Raw genomic sequence first — 1,969 nt, forward strand, 5'->3', positions numbered from 1 at the left:
ATAGAAGAAGAAAAGAAAGTCTCAAGCTAACTTTTTTCTGCATGATCATTTTACCTGTAAAACCCGAATCACAGCACAGCTGCTGCTGTATTCTTATCTGCTGGTTTTACCAGATGATGTGATTATAAAAGCAGGATATGAGCAGCAGCAGCAGGGAAATGACCCCAGAGTTACCTCTGGTTGGTTATGCTGGCCACTCAGGATCCAACTGATTCAATCGTCTTTCACTGTCTTGCCACAGAACTACAAACGTTACAAATGTAGATGCATGGAAAGGGTGAAGCAAAGTGCAGCAAGTCTGGTTACAACTGCACTGACTGACCCACCCTCCTCCTCACAATCCACCAAGCCAATCACAGCAACAGTACAACCTAATGGACTGACAATCTACACACTGACTCGAGTGCTGCTGATTAGCTAGAACCCCAGCAGCTTCCAGCTTCTTTGTGTGTGTTAATGTGGATGTGCATGTGTGATACCAGGGTTGGTATCATTTGATGAACAGCCAATGATCTGCAGCGAGAGGGAGAAGAAAACATGTGGATGCAGAGATAGCAGCGGCTGAGATACTGTAAAGAAGCAAGAACTCCCATTGGAATTACAAGTGCACACATGTGGCTTTGTGGATTCAATCCTGTTTGTTTGTGTGTTTGTGTTGATTGGGCACAGTGGGGCATAAGCCATTAAGGCTAAAGCTAACAACAGGCCCATTTTTTCTCTCTTCTTCACTCACACTGAGGGTTTATAGGCACTTAACCACACTCTCCCAGATGGAAATGCTAAGTGATAATGGCTAACTAAAGCAACACAAGCTATTTATTATCCAAACACAGATCACATACTGTAGCTGCATGTCCTACTAAAAATCTAGGGCTAGCTTAGTTCACATCCACACTGGTGTTTGGTTTGTTTTAGACAAACCTGGTTTGCTTCCACCGATAGTACACAGTCTGTTTGGAGCAGCTGTTTGCACTCTGGCATAAAGCAAAGAAGCAAACTCTGAAAACCGGGGGTCTCAGATCACCTGTAAGTGAATTCTGATGTGGTTTGCTGACAGTGTAAAAGCAAACAGACCATCTAAGCCCTGTTTCCACTGATGGGTGCGGGTTGTGGCGGGGCGGGTCTGGATGCATTTTTTTGGTGTTTTCACATGCAAAAACTGGGACGGGTACCCTAATATCTGCCCCGACTCGTCCTACTTTTTTGTTACCCCCCTGCTGGGATATCAATCTGACCGATCCGACCTGAAAAGGTGGAGCTTGACACACTGTAATTCGTTGATTGGTTGAGAAAAAATAGTCACTTTGCATGTGACCTGACATAAAAACAGATTAGGAACGGCTTCATGTTTAAAGCAGCAGATTTTCATTTTGTTGATTAAATCTGTTTAAAATGGAATTACAAAACACCGCCAAGAAGAAAGAACACAAACTGTTGGATGACGCCATTCTCCTCCTTTGTTTTTCAGTCGTGTTTTGGTTCTACTTTAGGGACAGCGCTGCGCTGAGATGGCATCACGCTGTTACTTAGCTGAGGCATCTATCACTGATACTCTGCCTCTCAGGTAAGGTTATGGTTGACCCGTGCTGTCTCGACCCGCACCCGTCGGTGGAAACGAGGCTCTAGTGTAGTGACCCATAACCATCTGGCCACTGCCCAAGCACCACCTAGAGAGTTTTGCACCTTTGGGCTGCAGGAGCGCACAAGTTATCAATATTACCAATAAGTTACCAATACATTGTAAATATTGTAATGGGTCCTGGACCACTTTGTGCTGGAAAAGTTCAACATCAGAAAGATTAAGAACCTCTGATCTAGTGAACCAATGAAAGACATGAAGCAACAGACTGGACAGATTCTTGCATTTGTTTGAACACCAATATAACACAACATGGTGCTTTTTATTTATTTATTTTTATGCATGATTAACACATACACATCTGCATAATTTCAGGAAGTGATGCATAAA

The sequence above is a fragment of the Melanotaenia boesemani genome, chromosome 7 (genome assembly GCF_017639745.1).
Source record: "Melanotaenia boesemani isolate fMelBoe1 chromosome 7, fMelBoe1.pri, whole genome shotgun sequence".
Lineage (NCBI taxonomy): Eukaryota > Metazoa > Chordata > Actinopteri > Atheriniformes > Melanotaeniidae > Melanotaenia > Melanotaenia boesemani.